This window comes from Chiloscyllium plagiosum, unplaced genomic scaffold (assembly GCF_037043375.1).
Source record: "Chiloscyllium plagiosum isolate Xiang-an unplaced genomic scaffold, Cpla_swu_hap1 HiC_scaffold_27, whole genome shotgun sequence".
Taxonomy (NCBI): domain Eukaryota; kingdom Metazoa; phylum Chordata; class Chondrichthyes; order Orectolobiformes; family Hemiscylliidae; genus Chiloscyllium; species Chiloscyllium plagiosum.
In genome coordinates this window covers 3,558,048-3,579,064 of record NW_028270165.1, presented here as the reverse complement: position 1 = coordinate 3,579,064, position 21,017 = coordinate 3,558,048, and the positions used below count along the sequence as shown (strand labels likewise).

Below are 21,017 nucleotides of genomic sequence, written 5' to 3'. Positions count from 1 at the left end.
CAGCCCTTTGATACAAATGTTTCAGTTCAAGTGCTTTCTGTTGTGATGATGCTGCTCCTTTAAGAAGATTATGTTGTTCTTGGTTTATTTTCAGGAGGGGTTGTAAAAGGCAGAGCTTCTCATTCATCTAGGATTAAGGATTTCGCTAATGGTTAACAGATACTGGCTAAGGCAACAATCAGGGAAAAGGGTTTGACATTTTATTTTCTAAACCACTTCCACAATGAAAGGGCAGTTGTCCTATTCTTTTCCCCTGGTTTTGGTTTGGGTTTTAGCAAGCAGTCTGTCTGAAGCTGCTGCAGGAAGAGATGTTTCCTGATTCAACAGATGTAAACAGATGTTTCTGGCTGACTCTGAAGCTTCAGCGAAAATAGTACCAGCGTATTCAGCCTCTCCCTGTAGCTCAAACCTTGCAGCCCTGGCAACATCCTTCCAAACCTTTTCTGAACCCTTTCAAGTTTCACAATGTCTTAAAAAGACGTCAACTTGGCTCAACGAATGTGGGAGAATTTTCTGCATGACGTGTTGTGTCTGAAAGAGCCCTCCCCTGTGCTGTGACAGAGCTGCAGTGACTTTCAAAAGCCTGACAAATGCGGTTATCAGTCAAAGGTTCATTGGGAGAAGCTTCTCAATCACATCTGTAAATGGAGAAAGTGTTTTTAATAATGAGACATGAATAAAGGGCTGCATTAATCTTTTGTTCTGAAGATTTACTCATACATCTCAAAACAGAGCATATGAACCCAGTCACAAGAAGTCTACGGGAATATAAGACACCACTGCCTATTTCCTGACCAGGACCGACTTTGCACAGAAAACATGGACATTTTAAGTGAACGGGGTGCCATTCGTTTTAAGATCAGGTGAACTTAGGAGGCACAGCATTGGCTTAGAAATGAGAGATCCTTGACACACACACAGCCAAAATCATCACTGCCATTATTATCAAATTAGAATTTAGGCTGGATAGGCTGGGATGTTTTTCCACTGGAGCAGAGGAAGTTGAGAGGCAATATTTTCAAACCTTGAGGGGTAGAGTTGGCTTAATGATAGCTGTCTCTTCCCAAGGGGGAGGATTTCAAGAGCAAGGACGCGTTTTTATGGCGAGAGGAGAAAGATGGAAGAAAAGATGTCGGGCAAAATATTTCCAGAGTGTAGTTCGCCTGGGGAAACAGCTGCCAGTGGAAGTGGTTGAAGCAGGTACATTAACAACATTGAAAAGGCGTTTCAACAAATACATGGGTAGGAAAGCTTTAGAAAGATATGGGCCAAGTGCAGGGAAATGAGGTTAGTGTTGACAAACATTTTGGTCAGGATGGACCGGTTTGGGCTGAAGGGCCTGTCTCTGTGCTATAGTACTCGATGACTGGCGTCTCTTTGTAACTCTGACAGTGTTGAGTTTCCACATGAACCAGGAAAAAGTGAGGACTGAAAATGCTGGAGATCAGAGTTGAGAGTGTGGTGCTGGAAAAGCACAGCAGGTCAGGCAGCACCCGAGGCACAGGAGAATCGATGTTTGAGGCATAAGGACATCCAGATGAATATCTCACTAAATCATGCTGAATAAAATCTGATCTCATTCGTCAACTCTGATGTGGAGGTGCTGGGGGTGGACAGGTCAGAAGTCACACAACACCAGGTGAGAATCCCAATAGATTGATGTGAACTCATGAGCTTTCGAAGCACTGTTCCTTCATCAGGTGAAGTGATGAAGGAGCAGCACTGATGAAGGAACAATGCTCCCAAAGCTTGGGATTTCAAATAAACCTGTTGGACTGTAACCTGGTGTTGTGTGACTTCTGACTTCAACTTCTTCAAATGCGCATTCATGTTGAACATGATGGGATACTTTATCCAACTCGGCATAGTTAAATCATATCGCTTGGAGGGGTTCATTTGAAACCTTCCAGGAGGTGAATTCAACAAGATTGAATTATTCAAAGTTACTCAATTCTAAACTTACATCAGGACCAGTAGTCATAGAGAGGTACTGCGTGGAAACAGATCCTTCAGTCCAACTCGTCCACGCTGACCAGATATTCTAAATTAATCTAGTCCCATTTGCCAGCACTTGGCCCAAATCCCTCTAACCCTTTCTATTCATGTCCCCAAACAAATGTCTTTTAAATTCTGTAATTCTACCAGCCTCCTCCACTTCCTCTGGCAGCTTATTCCATACACGCACCACAATCTGCATGAAAAGTTTTCCCTTTAGGTCCCTTTTAAATCCTTCCCCTCTCACTCTAAACCTATGCCCTCTAGTTCTAACAACATCCTGATAAATCATTTCTGATGGAGATGTCAACGTTTCGACTAGAACCCTTCTTCAGTCCTGAGGGATAATACCTGAAATGCTGCCTTCTCCACCTCCTGGTGCTGCCTGCCTTATTGTGCCCAGCCTCCTGTTTGTCTATTTTAGATTCCAGCATCTGCAGTTTTTTATTTTGTCTCAATAAATGGTGGAGCAGATTCGATGGGTCAAAATATCCTAACGTCTGCTCCAATGGTCTTGTGGTCGTAGGTTTGTGCAGGTCTTGGGCTCAATGAGCAGCAGCGCCCACTGGAAGCAAGGTTCATAGAAACATAGAGCCACTACAGTGTGGAAATGGGCCCTTCAGCCCAACAAGTTCAGAGCGACCCTTTGAAGAGTAACTCACCCAGACACATTTTCCTACCCTATCACTCTGCACTTACCCCTAACTATTGCACCACACCTACACATTCATGAAAACTATGGGACTATTTAGCTTGGCCAATTCGCCCAAACATGCGCACGTTTGGACTTTGGGAAGACACTGCAACACGCAGAGGAAACCCACGCAGACACAGGGGGGAATTACATGCAAACGCCACACCGACAGTCACCCTGAGGATGGAATTAAATCTGGGTCCCTGGCGCTATGAGGCAGCAGTGCTAACCACTGAGCCACCACCCCCCCCTTCCCCCCCCACTCCCCCAGTAGAAAATAAAAAAGCCTACCAACTCTCCCACTACCCCCACTGTCAGAAAGGGCAGGAGGTTCAGTCCTGGGGGTGACCCTCAGCAGCGTTACCGGCAGAATCTGATTGTAAGGAGCATTGGTGCCTCCGCTGGTGCTTGTTCAAGCTGCAGGACATTGTGAACCTCTGCCCACACTTGGGGCAGGCAAATGGCCTCTCCCCAGTGTGGACCCGCTGATGCGTCAGTAGAGTGGAGGAGACAGCAAAGCCCTTCCCGTACTCGAGGCAGGTGAATGGCCTCTCCCCAGTGTGGACCCACTGGTGTGTCAGCAGGTGGGAGGCCTGGGTAAAGCCCTTCCCGCACACAGAGCAGCTGAAGGGCCTTTCCCCAGTGTGGACCCGCTGGTGCTTCAGCAGGTCAGAAGAGCGTGTAAAGCACTTCCCGCAGACAGAGCAGGTGAATGGCCTCTCGCCGGTGTGGACCCGCCGGTGGGCCAGCAGGTCAGAGGAATCGCTGAAGGCCTTCCCACATTTGGAACAGGGGAAGGGCTTCTCACCGGTGTGGACCCGCTGGTGAATCACGAGGTGGGAGGAGCGAGTGAACACCTTCCCACAATCGGGGCAGCGGAAGGGCCTCTCCCCTGGGTGCACCCGCTGGTGCCTCATCAGGGCGGAGGAATCGCTGAAGGCCTTCCCACACTTGAGGCAGCTGAAGGGCTTCTCCCCTGTGTGAACCCGCAAGTGCCTCAGCCGGGCGGAGGAATCGCTGAAGCTCTTCCTGCACTCAGGGCAGCTGAAGGGCCTCTCCCCTGTGTGCACCCGCCGGTGCCTCAGCAGGGCGGAGGAATCACTGAAGGTCTTCCCGCACTCAGGACAGGAGAATGGCTTCTCCCTGGTGTGACTGCGCCGATGTGTCTCCAGGTCAGACGGGACACAGAAGCCTTTCCCGCAGTCGCCACACTTCCATGGTTTCTCCATGGCCGAAGCTACAGTTGCACACAAACGCGTGTATGTCCCCTCCCTGCCTTGAATTCCTTTTTCCAGGCCAGATAACTGTTTCAGGCTCCACACTCAGTGCATTGCTGCAACAGTAGGGTCTCTCTTCCAGTCCCAATGATGCTGAAAACGTACTGAAACAGGAATCAATTGGATCACAGTTGAAAATTGTTGCAGTCCTGATGGATTGAGTGACTCACAAATGCTGGAGAATCAAGAGTCGAAAACTGCAGGTCAGGCAGCATCTGAGGAGCAGGAGAGTCAATGGTTCAGGCATAAGCCTTTCATCTGTTGATTTTGAAACTTCATCTTCAGATCAAGTACTCTGAAAAGAGATTACAAAAGTCATCACTGTCAGTCCAGGGTAGAAATTCAGAACAAGCAATTCTACTTTCTGCATAACATTCTTTTCTTTTGTTATTCCACAAAACTGAAAGCACCATCCTTCTCTCTCTCTCTCCCTCTGTTCTCACTCCATTCTAATTCTCCTGAAAGTGCTGATTCAGGATCTGACAGGAACATACAACTGACACCTCTCTGAATTTTGGATACCTCCACCTGAAAATTAATAAAATTCCACGATATTGGGATACTGTTGAGAGTGAGCAGGTCTGATTTTTGGAAGTAAAAATATAGTGTGTAAATTCAGGATGAACCTGCAATGCAACTTCTTGGCAATCAATCAGACACAAAATGGTTAACGTGCCCCCACAGGGGTGGGGGAGTTTTAGAATGAGACATCAAGGCTATGACACCAGAGAGAAATTGAACAGACTGGCGTGGCAAACCAGAGTCATCTAGATATATAGCACAGAAACAGGTCCTTTGGTCCACTGGTCTATGCTGACCAGATATCCTCGCTGAATCTGGTCTCATTTGCCAGCATTTGGCCCATATCCCTCTAAACCCTTCCTATTCATAAACCGATCCAGATGCCTTTTAAATGTGTCATAATTATACCAGCATCTACTACTTCCTCTGGCAGCTCTTTCCTTACACGCGCCATCTTCTGCATGAATTGCCCCTCAGGTTCCTTTTAAATTCCTCGCCCCCTCCCCGGGCCACCTCACCCTAAACCTATTACTCTATAGTTCTACACTCCCAGAGAAAAGAACTTGTCTATTTACCCTATCCATCCCTCTCTTGATTTTATAAATAATGGAAGCATCAACAGCTCAGGGCGGGGATGGGGAGGGGGGTTGGGGGAAGGAAGCCGAATGTGCTAGAGCCAACGCGGAAGAATTGATTTTATTTGTGGGAATCAAGTGCATTTTAAAAATAAAAACAAACAAGATATCTATCCCTCCCCTTTCCCAATCTCCCAATGCTGTCCTGGACACAGAGTGAGAGAATTGGGAGCAGGAGTTGGCCATTTGAGCCTGCACCAACATTGAACACATCATAACTGAATATGAATATACCTACAGCCAGGTGGATAGATTGGGTTTTCTTTCACTGGAGCAGAGGAGATTGAGAGGTGACCTTATAGAGGATTATAATATCATGAAGGGTACAGATGAGGTGAAAGGCAAGTGTCCTTTCCCTCGGGTGGGGCTTTCAAAATTAGGGAGCAAATTTTGAAGGGGAGAGGAGAAAGATTTTAAAAAGACATGAAGAGCTCCATTTCTTTCTCACAGAAAGTGGTTTGTGTGTGGAATGGGTGTCCAGAGGAAGTAGTGGATGCAGGTACAGTGACAATGTTTAAAAGACATTTGGAAAAGTACATGAATAGGAAAGGTTCAGAGGTATATGGGCCAATCACTGGCAGATGGGACTAGTTGGGTTTGAGTCAGCACAGACGAGTTGGAGCAAAGGGTCTGTTTCTGTGCTGTATGACCCTGTAGCTGTTCTGTACTGGTCTTAAAACCATTTTCTTGGAAATCCAAGATGGCGGTGGTTTGAGTGGTCTGTTGTGCTGGGCTCTGTGCCATACCCCCGGCAAGGTGGACTTTTACCCCTCCCCCCACCTCATTAACCATCCGTAGGAGAAAACAATTGCTAATATAAACTTACTGAACGTCTGGAGCTGCTATAATTGTGGTTTGACAGCTTTAGGACCAGAATGAAAGCAAATGAAGGAAAGGGGCCGACGGGTGCAGCAGGTAGGGCACTCCCCTACTGCATCGCGGGCGCCTGGAGCCATTGCTCAAACTCCCAGGGCAGACCCTTTGGGTTTAATGGGGTAGCAGCAGTTACTCTCGGAGTTTGGCAAACTCTGAGAAAAGATTGAAGCAGCGGTGGAACCACTATCTGCCACACTGGAAAAGCATGGAGCAAGAAATTCAAATGTTGGACCAAAGAGAATAGGCAGCGGAGGAGAGGACCGTGGCATCGAGACTGCGGCGGAGGTCTCAGGAGGAAGGATCCAAACGCTGGAAGACTAGGTTCGGGCCCTTCAGGAGCAGGTGGACGTCCTGGAAAACTAAAGTAGAAGAAAAATCTTACAGCTCGTGGGTCTTCCGGAATGCGACGAAGGCGAAGACATTATTGGATTCCTGGGGCTGGAGTTGGAGTCGGGCCTGTTGAGTGCGGAGCGGGCCCACTGGATCGAAATGCGCAAGTCCGGATCGGACCCGCAGCCCCGCGTGGTCCTAGTGCGCCTCCTGCATTATAAAGAAAAACAGTTAGTGATTGAAACAGCAAGAAGACTGGGAAGAGATCCAAAGGCTTTAATGCACAAAGGCTCAAGAATAATATATTTTCAGGACTTCTCAGGAGCCTGGATTAAGAAAAGGGCATTTGATGAAGTTAAGAGAAAATTAAGGGATCTGAACATACAATATTCCTTGAGGTCCCTGACCGTATTGCGTTTCACTCATGGAGGGACGGTATATAATTTTGATTCAGCAGAAAAGGCGAAGGACTTTGCGAATTCTCTGAATTAAAGAAATCGAGTCGGGGTGAAGGCGGGAGGGACATCATTACAGACAATGCTACTTTTTTGCCCCTTTTTTTGTGGTTATCGGCTTTATACGTACTGCCTTGACAAAAAAATGGAATTATTTAGTATATCGGTCAGTTATGTATTGTGTGGGGGCTTTTCTATGACTGCTGTCCTTTTGTTTTTGGATTGGGGGTGGCTATACCTGTGCTTAAGATGTATGGAGAAGGGGTGTGGGGAGATGGGTAACCATTGTTAACTCTCAGAATGTAAATAACATGTTTTTTTCAATCTGTGAATTGCCTGGCGTTTGGGGCACAGCCTCAGTGGAAAGGAGCCAGGATGGTGGCAATGGTGGGGTTTGGGGAGGGGGGTAAGAGATCTCTACATAATTGGGGGTTATTTGAGCGTTTGCTTAAGTTATATGTGGTGGTTAGATTTTTATTTATCGTAGTTTTTAATAGGAGCAGACTTTATAGAGTTAATGTCTTTGTTGCTCACTGCACCTCAGATAAGCTTCCTCCTCGTGGGAAACCACGGGCTGCCCTGAATGGCCATGGCTACTGATTCGTTCAGGTGGTACACCTGGAATGTAAAAGGGAGCCATTCCCCCGTTAAAAAGAAAGAAGGTACTGTCAAGCCTCAGGAAGGAAAAGGTGGACATCGCCCTGATGCAGGGGACACATTTAACTGATAAGGATCATCTGAAAATGCAGCAAGGAGGTTATGATAGGATATTCTTCTCCTACTTGAGCTCCAAGTGTAGAGGAGTGGCTATACTGGTAAGAAGGAACCTCCCTTTGCAGATAATTGAGCAAATTAAGCACAAACATGGACTGTCCATCATTCTTAAAGCTCGAATACATGGAGAAGAGTATGGCGTCCTGAATGTGTATTGTCCCCCCGGTGCACCCTCTTAAATTTCTAATTGATGCAGTTGCTAAATTAATGAGTCTTGGGGTTCGCCGCATGGTCATTGGAGAGGATTTTAATCGCCTAATAGATCCCGAGGGAGACAGGGTGCCAAGGGGCCAGACAGGTACACCTGCGCAACCTGAGCAGTTGGTGGGCATGTGCGAGGAGTTGGGATTAGTGGATGTGTGGAGGCATCTCCACCCTAATGGAAGAGACTTTACTTTCTCTTCCAACCCACACAAGTACCACATGGGAACTGACACTTTTTAATGCCATTGGATTGCTTGGACAGAACATTGGCTTGTGAAATTGGCAATATAGCTGTCTCGGACCATGTGCCAGTGTATTTAGATGGTAAAATCAAGAGTGGTGGAATGGATGCACAGCACTGGTGCATGGACCCATTCCTGTTAAGGGATAGCAAATTTGTTGAGTACATCACAAGAGTTCAGAGCCTTCTGGGATATCAACTCGGGTACAGCCAGTAATCCGGAAATACTGTAGGAGGCCATTAAGGCATATTTATGAGGCCTGATTATTTTTTATTCAACGACTAGAAGGACGCAGAGGAAGGAGCAACAACAGTTGTTGGAGACCCGTCTGCAGATAGCTGAGGAAGTGTATTACAATAGGCCTTCACTGGTCAAGCTGCAGCTCTCCGGGCTGCTCCCAATTCATTGCACACACTGGGAAAAAAAAGGTCTGCTTTGCTCAACAAAGATTGTTTGAATTTGGAGATAAGCCATGTAGATATCTGGCAAGAAAGAAAAATGCTTCCCAATCTATTATGTCTGTTAGATAGAAGGTTGGCACAGTTACCCGTGAGTTAACGAAGATTAATGTTAGATTTAGGGAATACTTTGCAGAGTTATATCAGTCAGAGGGAGATGAACACAGTGCAGCGAGAATGCAGGCCTTTTTTGAGATCCTGCATCTCCCTAGTATAAACACGGAACAGGTTTCCTGTTGAATGGGCCTATGACGATACAGGAGGTGCAGGAAGCAATAAAGCATCTCCAAGGTAGCAAACACTGGGGTCAGATGGATTCCCAAGTGAATTCTATAAGGAATTCATAAATGTGTTGGTGGAGCCACCTCTGAGGATGTATAGCTATTCATATGCACAGGATTATCTTCCACCCTCTCTTAGGGAGGCTAATATCTCCCTCATTTTAAAGAAGGAGAAAGAGCCCAAAGAATGTGCTTCATACAGACCCATTTCACTGTTGAATGTAGATTTTAAAATTCTACCCAAGACGCTGGCCCTGAGGTTGGAAAAGGTGTTATTCTGTATTGTGAAAGAAGATTAGATGGGTTTTGTTAAGGGCCGTAGCTCCTCCAACAATATCAGGAGGGTACTGAACCTGGTGCAGGTATGCCAGCAAAGGTTGATCCTGGGTTCAGTGGCCTCCCTAGATGCAGAAAAGGCATTTGACCAGATAGAATGGCTATACCTGTTTGGGGTCCTCAAGCGCTTTGGTCTGGGGACAACCTTTGCTTGATGGGTAGTGGTGTTGTATAATGATCCAAAGGCAGCAGTCATCACAAACGGCAATAAGTCAGATAACTTTAAACCTGGGAGAGGTAGTCAACAGGGGTGTCCTCTTTCACCGCTGCTATTTACCTTGGCAATTGAGCCATTAGCTGAGGCTATCAGGAGGGACCCTGAAATAGTGGCGCCAGGAGTGAATGGGGGAACATAAGATTACCCTATATGCTGATGATATCCTTTTGTTCTTGGCCAATCTGGAGGAGTCCGTTCCTCGATTGATTCAAACAATTAATTTATTTGGCTGTTTTTCGGGCTGCAAGATCAAATTTACAAAATCAGAAGCTATGCCGATGGGGGAGGGGAAGAATTAGTGGAGGTGCCTGATCTGAAGGAGGGAATGCAGTTCCTGTTTAGATCGTCGAAAGGGTTTTTGTATTTGGGAATTTTTATTACTCCTGCCTTCCACCAGCTATGTAAAGCTAACTATGTACAATCACTGGAGAGGATAAAGCAGGATTTACAGCAATGGGACGGATTACCGTTATCATGGTTAGGCCGAATAGCTCTGATTAAAATGAATGTTCTTCCTCGCCTGTTGTACCCCATGAGAATGGTCCTGTTGTTGCTACCCAGATGAGTCTTACTGAGGCTCAATGGTTGGCTAGGTTCTTTTATTTGGTGTTGCAGCCGCCCCCTAATTAAGTTTACCAAATTGCAGCTCTCATAGGGAGAGGAGGAGTGGACCTTTTGGACTTGAAGAGGTATCAAATAAGCGCTTTCTTAGCATATGTGTGTGACTGGGCACGAGGGGACTTGGGTCGATTTTGCTTGACGTTGAAGCATTGCAGTCGAGATGTCCCCTAGTTAATCTATTATTCATTGATAAGATGAAATCCGAGACTGAGCAGTGTAAGAGTACAATCATTCTAAATCCAGTGAAAGCCTGGAGGATAATGAGGCAAGACAAGGGCAATTGGCTGAAGACCTCACTGATTACCCCACTGGGGCAGCCCAAGGATTTAAACCTGGGGCAATGGACTCTGGATTTAAGTCATGGGAGAATAAAGGAATCTTCTGTCTGGGAGATTTATTCGAGGGTGAGGTCTTGATGTCATTTAGCCAGCTAAGTCAGAAATATGCATTGTCTAATAGGGACCTTTTCCGATACTTTCAGCCAAGGGATTATATACAGAGGAATACCACGCCTCTGGCTCAGCATTACAGGTCAAATGTGGAATAAAGAGTACTCTGGTGTACAGGTGCTCTTTCAGTTAGTAGGTTGTATCATTTACAGAAGGGACGTACCTTAGGGGATGTGAAGGGACTCTCTAGGATGTGGAATCGGGAGCTAGGATAGGATATTTCATTAGAAGTATGGCAAGATATATGGGAAAATGTAAGGAAAATTTCAATTATGTAACAAAGCACAGGGCATGCAATTGAAGATTTTACACAGGGCTTATGTGGTGCCAGAGAGGCTAGCTAAGTTCAAGAGAGGAGCATCACCAGGGTGTCCCAAATGTAAAATTAGTATAGGCACTCACACACTGCTATTGGTCATGTTGTAAGATCCAGAGATACTGGAGTGCTATAGTAAGGGAGCTGAAGGACATCCTGGGGGATTAAAGTTAAAATGAATCCGGTATTTCTTCTTCTGGGGTTGCCAAATTTGCCTTCTCTCGGAGAACACAGGAACAGACTGTAACATTCTTAAGCACTGTGCAAGGAAGAACATTTTAATTAATTGGACGTTGGAAAAACCCCCAGGGCTTATGGGGTGGCATATGCTGGTGATGGAGCATCTCCCCCAAGATGACCTCACAAATATGGTGCACCACAAAACAGTAGTTTTACAAGACGTGGCAGCCCTTTCTAAATTATATTGATGTAGACTGATCAGCAGTATTAATTAGAGCCGTGGTATAACTGCGGGAATCAGTCTGGGCGGTCATGGGGCCCTGGGAGGGCAAGGCTGGGTGAAAAGAATACGGGTGCAATAACTGGTGCTCCCATGGATGGGAGCCTTAATGGAGGTGTGGTGAGTGAAATAGAATAAAGAATTGTGATAGAATTCAAATTAACTTATGTTTAATTTTATTTTTATTCAATTTGATTGTAGTTTAGTTTAAGCTAAGTTTGTTCTAGTAGAATAATAGGTAGCTCATTATTAATAGTATTATAATATGACATTGTTGTACTGCTATTTTTTTGTACTTTGGTATTGTTCTTTTTTGTATATAGAGGTGTTGTGAGAGATTTGAAAAAGTTTCTAATAAAAATATTATTTTTTTTTAAATTTCTTGCCTTCCCCCATAACTATTTTTGACATTCAAAAGTCAGATGAACTCAGCTTTGAATATATTCAATATCTCCCTAACTACAGAAAGGCATCCCCACTTTGAACTCAATTCCTCTTGCTAACATACCACTTGCCTTGCTGACTGCTTGCTACACCTATGTGACAACTGGCATTGACTGGAGTAGAAAGCCTGAGCAGAAGGTAGCTAAGGCACGTTTGTACATCCACACATCATTCCTGATGAAGTGCTTTTGCCCAAAACGTTAACTGTTCTGCACCTCGGATGCTGTCTGACCAGCTGTGCTTTTCCAGCGCCACAATTTTCGACTCTGATTTCCGGTATCTGCAGTCCTCACTTACTCCACATCCCAATATATCACCATTTAAACAATGTACCTCCTTTATGTTTTTATTTCATAGGAAAGGCTATAATTTCACACTGCGTTACTACATTTACCATGTGTTTGCCAATTAAGACACATACCTGAACCAATTTTGCTGCAAGTCAAGAACTGAACACCAGAGTGAAAAAATAAAATGGAAAAGGGGGTGAGAAGAGTGTGTTGTACTCACAGATGTTGGACAGAGGAAAGAAGTTGCAGTCTGGGATGAAGTTCAATCTTCATTCATAGAGAGAGGAGCAGCAACACCTTCACAAGCGCATGGTCCAACTTCCGCATTCAGACAATAGGGGGGGGGGCTCTCAATGGCAGGAGGACCACACTCCTTCCGGTCCGTCAGGGCTTCCCATTGGTCGATCAAGAATGTTGCGTGCCGTTTCCGCTGACAGCAAAGAGCATGCGTAGTATTTTGCTGACACCAGCGTGCATGCGCAATGCTTCCTGACATCGAGAAGCATGCACAGTATGCCCAGTGGAGATGCTGGTCCAACTGCCAATCGGAGAGAAGAAAAGGCTGGAGCCAGACTTGTTTGTTTTCTGGGGCTCAACAGTTTATTCCTTTTGCATTTTGTCTGGCTGCTCAATTTTTGAATGTCGTTTCCCCAGGGTAGAGGAAAGCCAAAACTGGAGGGGCATAGGTTTAGGGTGAGAGGGGAAAGGACCGAACTGGTAACATTTTCATGCAGAGCGTGATATATGTATGGAATGAGCTGCCAGAGACAGTGGTCGAGGCTGGAACAATTACAACATTTAAAAGGCATCTGGATGGGTATATGAATAGGAAGGGTTGAGAGAAATATGGGCCAAATGGTGGCAAATGGATCACCAGATTAATTTAGAATATGTGGTTGGCATGCACCGAAAGGCTTGTTTCCCTGCTCTGCAACTCTATGACTCTATTTCTAATTAATCTGAACCAACTTCACAAGACGAGGAATTGGCCATTCCATCCTGACAGCCTGTCCTCAACTGTGGCCTAATTGCACAGATTTCAATGCAAGTTTCAGAAAAATGCAGCTTTTTAAAACAATAATTGAATTTGCTTTCAAACTTTACTTATGTTTTTGAAAATATCATTTTAGCGATTCTCAATGTTAAAGATCAGCCATTTCTCACACCACACCCTCCCATCTCCCAGGTGGAGTCATCACCATCCACGCTCTCTCTATCCTTAGAAGGGCTGATACAGTGATCGAAGAGGGCTTGAGGCACAAGAAAGGATGAGGATGGGGGTGCAGGTAGAGAAATTGGATGGGAAACAGAGGCTAGGAAGAGAGAGAGAGAAATAGACCCGGGGACAGAGCATTGGAGTTAGAGAAACACTGGGGGTGCACAGGGTGGGGGCAGAGCGTTTGACAGAGAGAGAGAGAGAATGGGGGTGCAGAGTGTGGGGAGAGAGAATGGACGTGGGTCAGTGGGTGGGGAGAGAGATTGGAAGGGGGCAGAGGGTGGGGGAGAAAGAGAGCAACAATGAATGTTAGGAGAGGGTGGGGGGAGAGAGCGGGAATGGATGGAGAGCAGAGGGTGGGCCAGAGAGAGAATGGAGGGGAGCAGGGAGTGGGAGGAGAGAGAGAATGAGTGTGGGGAGAGGGATTGGATGGAGGAAGGCAGAGGGTGGACGAGAGACTGGACTAGACAGGGGGAAGAGGGTATGGAGATAGAATGGATGGAGAGGATGGCATGTGTGTGAGAGGGGGGAAGCTAGGGATAGCGAGAGAGAATAGACAGGGGGCGCTGTGGGCATGATTGGGTCTTGATTGAATGGGGAGTTGGTGAATGCGTCCCACCCACTCCCAGCATCCCCTTCTTTGCACATGTGCAGTGCAGATTATTGTGAATGACGCGAGAGAGAATCTGGAGCGTGAGCGCAATTCCCCTCAGATCCTTGCATCAGCAAACCACTGCCTTTCTGTTTTAAAAACTAAATAAAGATGTGGGCAATATACTGGGAACGGCAAGAAGTGACTAAGAAACTGAACCGAGAGTCAGCACTTCCGGTGAGGGGAGCAGGGCAAAAACAGGAGGATGGAAGGATGAATTCGAGTTGGAATCCATTGAAAGGTGGAGGAAATGGGAGACAGAGATTTCGGGTAGGAGATAGGGAAGTCTCTTCGGTACAAGCTAGAATTCTCTTATCCTATTTCCTGCCCTGCACTGACAGCAATGATCTGTTTTCGCAAGGTATTAGCAGAGGAGGATTTGCTGTTCAGGCGTGCACAAGAAATTTACTCAGGGCCTGAATATCAGCAGCGTTTGAATCCAGGAGGGGAAATTATTTCGAACATCAACGTGACTTGAGAAGCCCCGTGATTACACGCATCCTGCGTGGGAGTGTTTCAAGGGTTCTGACTGTGCAGAGAACTTTAACTCTGTAGCGAAATGTGGACTAGTGTTCTCACTGTAGACGAGCCCTTCTTTGGATCGTTGAAGCTGCTGAGACGCAATGACCCCTGCACCGTGGAAACTCTGTGGAAGCAAATTCAATTTCCCAAACGGCTGGAGTGTCACCAGAACTGGCATGAAGCCAATCGATTCCTTCAATCCTGGAATTAAGTCAATCGATTCCTTCAATCCAAGACTGTGGGCGGCGCGGCAGCAGCTCAGTGGTTAGCACCGCTGCCTCACAGTGCCAGGGACTTGAGTTCGATCCCACCCTCAGGGTGATTGTGTGAAGTTTGCACTTTTCTACCCTCCCCCTCCCCTCCCATCTCTGGGTGCTCTGGTTTCCTCCCAAGGCCCCAAGATGTGCAGCTTAGAGTGGATTGGGCGTTCTAAATTCAGGGATTAGCTGTGGAGGTTATTGGGTGGGATGCTCGAACAGGGGTCAGTGTGGATTGTTGGGCCAAAGGGCCTGTTTCCACAGTGTAGGGGGTTTGATGATTCCCCCATCCTGTCTGCAGCCTGGCTTCCAATTGCATATCATTGAGCCGAAGGTCCTCCAGCATGTGTTTTCCCTAGTTTCCAGCAGCAAGAACCTCCCACCTTCTGCAAATCGAAAGACAAATCCCACCCTGCCCTCTCCAATGTGTGCTATGTAACTGCTTATTCAGTTTTAGTGGCCCAGCAGAGGCTGGTAGCCAAGTTCAGAACACATGAGGATGGCCTCAAACAGGACCTTGGGTTCATGTCACATGACAGGTAACCCCACTTCACTGTCACGCTCTCTCACACCCACTCAAAGCATACACTCTCACATTCACACAGATCCCTCCCTCAGACACACACACAAATACACCCTCTCACAGGCTGATACTCTATCACTCACACACTTTATCAAGCTCGCACACACACACACATACTCTCATGCATGCACACTTACATATAAGGCTTTTGTGTGATTTGGAATTTGCAGAATTATATTTGCAGATACATTGTATTTTGCTCAAAAAGCGCACAATCTGCAGGCAGTCAATCCATGTGAGATTTTATAAATTCCTACTTTGGAAACAGAACCAGTCTCACTCAAGATTGGGATACAGACCTTAAGTTGTCCCGAGAATGTGTCTTCAAACAAGTTCTTGGATTTACATATTAATGAACCAAAACCTGCAACCCATTCTAAAAGATGAAAGACTTCACAACAATCTAAGTTTGTTCTATATCATTTCTGTTGCATGAAACTGCGATCTTTTGCTATAAATTCTCCGATGATCCTGCGCCACAAACACCTGATGAAGGAGCAGTGTTCCGAAAGTTAGTGCTTCCAAATAAACATGTTGGACTATAACCTGGTGTTGTATGATTTTTAACTTTGTTTCTCATGAATACATCCCACACTTCCCGGTGCTGCCAGTAAACGTTACAATGTCGATGAAATGATGCAATACCTGCAGAGATGAAAAATTTACAATTTCTAACGATATTAGCTACTCATTCATTGCTCCTTCTGATACATGACATTGGAAACTTAGTGCAAGAGGTTGAAAGGAATGAGCAGCTTTAAAACAAAAACCTATTGGATCTCATAGCTTTCATTAACAGTCTGAAACTGAGGTTAAGTTTAAGTAACCTTTATTGCCACCCAACTTTGTTACAGCTTCAGATCTCCCCAGCAAAAAAAAGTGTATGAAAAGAAGCTTTTTTTTTTAAAACATCTCAAAGCTCACACACTCCTCCCAACTCCACTTCATTTACTGTTGGTCAGCGCTGAGTTATCCCTTTATAATTGCATCCTTGGTACAGCCTGAAGCTAAAGGAAGTATTGCCTCACTCAGCAATTTCAACCCACACACTGTATTCATTGAAGTTACTCCCACTCATTTGCCATGGGGGGGTGGCAGTCAGGAGTCAACCATGCTGCTGTGGGTCTGGAGTCAGGTGTAGGTCAGACCGGATAAAGGATGCAGTTCAGATGACTGAGTGAATCCTTTCCCACAATGGCAGTTTCCTTTCCTAAAAGGGACATGAGTGAATTAGATGGCAGTTTCTCCCCCCAAAAATGGTTTCATTATTAGATTCAGAACTCCACATTTCTGACCGAATTCCAATCCCACAATCTGCCTCGGCGGGATTCAAACCCCGGGAATCCCCGGAACTGGGTTGATCGTCCAGTCGATAATGGCACTCGGCCGTCGCTCCTTCAATCCCCCTGCAATGGCACATGAACTCAATAGACAATAGGTGCAGGAGTAGGCCACTCTGCCCTTCGAGCCTGCACCACCATTCGTTATGATCATGGCTGATCGTCCTCAATCAGTATCCTGTTCCTGCCTTATCTCCTTAACCCTTGATTCCACTATCCTGGAGAGCTCTATCCAACTCTTTCTTAAACAAATCCAGAGACTGGGCCTCCACTTCCTTCTGTGGCACAGCATTCCTCACACCCACCACTCTCTGGGTGAAGACGTTTCTCCTCATCTCTGTCCTAAATGGCCTACCCCTTATTTTTAAGCTGCGTCCTCTGGTTCAGGACTCACCCATCAGCGGAAACATGTTTCCTGCCTCCAGAGTGTCCAATCCTTTAATAATATTATATGTCTCAATCAGATCCCCTCTCAGTCTTCTAAACTCAAGGATATACAAGCCCAGTCGCTCCAATCTTTCAACATAAGATAGTCCTGCCATTCAAGGAATTGACCGCGTGAACCTACGCTGCACTCCCTCAATAGGCAGAATATCTTTCCTCAAATTTGGAGACCAGAACTGCACACAATATTCCAGGTGCGGTCTCACCAGGGTCCTGTACAGCTGCAGAAGAAACTCTTTGCTTCTATACTCAATCCCTCTTGTTATGAAGGCCAGCATGCTATTAGCTTTCTTCACTACCTGCTGTACCTGCATGCTTGCCTTCATTGACTGGTGTACAAGAACACCCAGATTTCTTTATACTACCCCTTTACCTAACTTGACTCCATTTAGGTAGTAATCTGCCTTCCTGTTCTTGCCACCAAAGTGGATAACCATACATTAAACTGCATCTGCCATGCATCTGTCCACTCACCTAACCTGTCCAGGTCACCCTGTAATCTCCTAACATCCTCCTCACATTTCACCCTGCCACCCAGCTTTGTATCATCAGCAAATTTGCTAATGTGACTATTAATACCATCTTCTATATCATTAATATATATTGTAAAAAGCTGCGGACCCAGCACTGATCCCTGCAGTAGTCCACTGGTCACCGCCTGCCATTCTGTAAGGGAGCCATTTATCACTAGTCTTTGTTTCCTGTCAGCCAACCAATTTTCAATCCAAGTCAGTACTTTGCACCCAATACCATGCGCCCTAATTTTGCTCACTAACCTCCTTTGTGGGACTTTATCAAAGGCTTTTTGAAAGTCCAGGTACTACATCCACTGGATCTCCCTTGCCCATCTTCAGAGTTACATCTTCAAAAAATTCCAGAACTCGCTGGTGGCTCCGCAGGTGGGAGGAGCGGGTGAAGCCCTTTCCACACGGAGAGCACATGAACGCCCTCTCCATGATATGGACCCTTTGGTAGATTACAGTGTAGATGTCTGAGTGAACCCCTTCCCGCACACAGAGCATGTGAACGGCCTCTCCCTGTTGTGGATCGGCTGGTGCCTCCACACGTTGCCCACATGACTGAAGCTCTTCTCGCACTTAGGGCAGGTGAACGGCGCCTCTCCGCTGTGGACCGGCTGGTGGGTCAGCAGGGTGTAAGAATCGACAAATCCCTTCCTGCACTCAGAGCAGGTGAACGGCCTCTCCCCCAGGTGAACCCGCCGGTGTTTCAGGACGTGGAATGCATCGATGAATCACTGCCCACACAGAGAGCAGGAGAACGGCCTCTCCCAACGGTGAACCTGCTGGTGTGACTACAGGTGGGACGACTGAATGAATCATCTCCCACAATGGTGGCAGGTGAATGGCCTCTCCCTGGTGTGAACTCGCTGGTGTGTCTGCAGGCTGCACAGCCAACTGAATCCCTTCCCACATACTGAGCAGGAGAACAGCGTCTCCCCAGTGAGAACACGTCTGTGGGTGTCTAGCCCCAATGGGGAAGGGAACCCTTTCCCAAAGTCCCAACATTTCCATGGTTTCCCCATGAGGGGAGCATTCTTTGTGTCGCGCTGGGTTTGAAATTCAAAACAGAATGGATACATCGTCTCTCCCCACTGTGAGGGGTGGGACTTTGATCCCCCAAGCTGAGTAAATTGTTTGACGCATTTTTCACAGACAGCGTACTGAATCTCCCTCACTCAGGTGTTTCAGTATTATTCCTGCCATACCAGTGTTCAAAATCTCTCACATAGATAAAAGCAAACATTTCTTCTTGAATTGAATGGCTGCTGATATTCAAGCCCCATTGATTCAAGTGGCTCTGTCTGAAGATGATGTATCATTTGTTTCAGATTTCTTTCTGCATGTCTTCCTCCAAAAAAAAATCACAAATTGAGTGATCACTGTCAGTACTGTTAAATGAACATAACATCGGTGGCAATTCCTGTATATTGCCAGATGAGTGCTGACCATATATTATGCAGGACGCAGAAAACCCTCATGCAACAAGATAGCCTTCAGTATGTTTGGAGGAAAACTTAATTTAGATCGCAATAACCTGGAACAAGCTGTCGACAAAGGTGCTAGAAATGGAGCTGAATCACAAATATGATATTGAAATGTCAAAACTGCTTGGGAATAGAAAGTCAGTGAAGTTACTGAATGACTTCCTGCTGTCCTAGAAAATACAAAAGAGACAAGAGATATAGAACATAACTCTATTACTGCATTAGAAGGTGAAATATCATAGCCACAAAGTTTTTATAACAGCCAACAATATCAGATATACACCATATGAAGCAACAGATGTCTACATTTGAAACCAATGTGCCAATCCCTTAAATATTGCTCAGTTCCATGAGAAACGACCCTTATAATTTTGAACATGAGGAAAGAAGTAAACCTTTTCCAGGGTACAAACTCTATACGTGCCAAACCAAGGGAATACACAAGGAAAATGTCTTTGAGAGGGACAGAGAGCATCTGAGCACCTTTGGAGAGCCTGCTCCCTCCATGGAGTCACTCCAGTTGCTACAAGTGAACAGTCTCCACCCAACACAACCCCCCACCCACGCCTCTCTCTCTCCCCCTCCCAGGATGAGGAATAGAAAGGGGGAGACGTTGCTATGCTCCCAGATGTTGCCCAGAGGGAGGGAGTTTCACTCTGAAATTGACAGGGCTACCTCCACGTTGAGACGTCCACAATGGGGGAGGGAGGGCACATTGGGAGGGGAGGACACTTTGCAAACTCCTTTCGCTCTCCTCCACGTCAATGCAGTTTGAGCTCAAGCAAAGCACAGGGTTTAATTTTAGCTTTACACTCTCAGAAAACCTCCACCTCTGTGAATCCAACACTTTACTCCCCCCTCCACTCCATGGAAATATCGATTTGAGAGATTCCAGAGTTGGAGTTGATACCATACCTGCTGTAGGGGGTTTAGTAGAAGCTGTTTATTTTAATGAACCATTTCAATTCAATCTCATCCTTGCCATTCAAATACTAATTTTACACAGAGGGTGGTTGATGTGTGGAATGAACCTCCTCAGGAAGCGGTGGATGCTCTGTTCAATGCTCGTGCAGGCTCGAAAGACCAAATGGCCAACTCCTGCTCCCAATTCTCTCACTGTGGCCAGGACAGCAAGAGACCATAAGACATAGGAGCAGAAATTAGGCCATTCAGCCCATCAGGTCTGTTCATACCATTCAATCGTGGCTGATAGTTTCTCAACCCCATTCTCCTGCGCTCTCCCTGGAACTCTCCATCCCCATGATACTCAGGAACCTATCGACCTCAGTCTTAAATATCCTCAGTGACCTGGCCTCTACACCCTTCTGTAGAAATTAATTCCATAGGTTCACCACTCTTTCACTGAAGAAGTATCTCCTTATCTGCGTTCTAAAACGCCTTCCCTTTACTCGAAGGCTGTGCCCTCAGGTCCTAATCTCTCCTACCAATGGAATCATCCTCTGAAAGTCTACTGTGTCCAGGCCATTCAGTATTCTGTATGTTTCCATTAGATCCCCCTGAGTGTGGGCCTGTTAATCAGCATGAAACAGACCCTTCAGGATGAGGTACAGCAGGGATTAGGTTCAGCAATGAGAGAATGGAGGGAGAGTATGTGGGACAGAGATTTTCAGCTTCTAGGGAATAACAGAGGAAAGAGAGTTTAGCATAAATTAGCATTGATTGGATGGGCCAAGGAGTAGCAGATGGGGTTTAATTCAGAGAAATGTGAGATGTTGCATTTTGGTCCAGCAATCCAGGCAGGACTCACACAGTTAAGGGGAGTGTCGCAGAACAAAGAGACCTTGGAGTGCAGGTTCATAGTTCCTTGAAGGTGGAGTCTTACATAGACAGTATAGTGAACAAGGTGTTTGGTATGCTTTCCTTTATTGGCCAGAGCATTCAGTATAGGAACTGGGAGATCATTTTGTGGCTGTACAGGACATTGGTTATGCCATTTTTGGAATACTGCATTCAATTCTGGTCTATCTGATGTAGGAAAGATGTTATGAAACTTTGAGAGGGGTCAGAAAATATTTAGAAGGCTGTTGCCAGATTTGGAGGGTTTGAGCTGCAGGAAGGAGCTGAACAGGCCAGGGAGATATTTTCTTTGGAGCATCAGAGG

At 46.1% G+C, this 21,017-nt stretch overlaps 1 long non-coding RNA gene across 1 annotated transcript; it reads right to left on the bottom strand.

Moving 5' to 3' along the window:
• Nucleotides 1-3,581: 3,581 nt before the first annotated feature.
• On the bottom strand, nt 3,582-12,178 carry LOC148142885 (uncharacterized). Its single transcript, XR_015751046.1, has 3 exons — nt 12,097-12,178; nt 6,382-6,539; nt 3,582-4,261 (listed from the first exon to the last, which is right to left on the bottom strand). It is a non-coding gene; the product is annotated as an uncharacterized LOC148142885 (long non-coding RNA).
• Between the last annotated feature and the right edge of the window lie 8,839 nt (nt 12,179-21,017).